The sequence below is a fragment of the Pteropus alecto genome, unplaced genomic scaffold, assembly GCF_000325575.1.
Source record: "Pteropus alecto unplaced genomic scaffold, ASM32557v1 scaffold259, whole genome shotgun sequence".
NCBI lineage: Eukaryota > Metazoa > Chordata > Mammalia > Chiroptera > Pteropodidae > Pteropus > Pteropus alecto.
This window is the reverse complement of record NW_006442492.1, coordinates 269,791-270,628: the sequence shown is the minus strand read 5'-3', so window position 1 is coordinate 270,628 and position 838 is coordinate 269,791.

Here is an 838-nt window from a genome sequence, read left to right as displayed (position 1 = left end):
GCCTGCCTCCCATGTTTGTCCTGAAGATTCCATGAGGTGGAGCTTATCGAGAGCTCAGCATGGTGCCTGGTTATATAGTTAGTGCTCCAGAGATCTCAACTGTGATGCCAAAAATCAATCACTGCCAGAAATGTGCTTTGGGGCAAAGTACTCTAAGATAGAGTGTCATGTCATGTCTCTTAACCTCAATTTCCTCTATACGTTGGGAATATAATAATAGTATCTACCACATCAGTTTTCACATCTGTAAAATGGGTGTGTGTGTGTGTGTGTGTGTGTGTGTGTGTGTGTGAAGATAGTGTTAGCTTATTTTATTTATTATTTTTAACAATTTGCTACCAAATATGTGCTCAATAAATGATACTGGTTTTCCCACCCCGGTACCCGACACAGGGACTACAGGTACCAGCATGCGTTACATCTCCAGTCGGGGCCCCTCCGCCCGGCGCGGGCGCGTGGCATACAGGGAGTTGCAGTCCTCCCGGGGCTGGCCCCTCCTCGCCCCAGCTTGGGGGAGGAGGTTGGAGAGCCGCCCTGCCGGCCTTTGAATTTTGCCGCGAAAAGCGCGCGTGGCGGCGCCTGGCCACGCCCCCAGCAGGACGCGGCGCCGCGTCACCCTGGTAACCGCCTCTTGGCCGTCGCTGATTGGGCTGGACCGCAGGGCGGGCGGGGAGCAAGACGCCGCGGCGGCTGCCGGCGCTCGTGCCTGTCAGTCGGGCCGGAGCGGAGCAGCGGGCAAGACAGCCGGGCCGGCGGCTCTGAGAAGAGGCTGCGCTAGCTAGCCTGGGAAGGCAAAGAGCCGGCCTGCCACCTGCGGGGCGCGGCGCCCGGGCCTGAG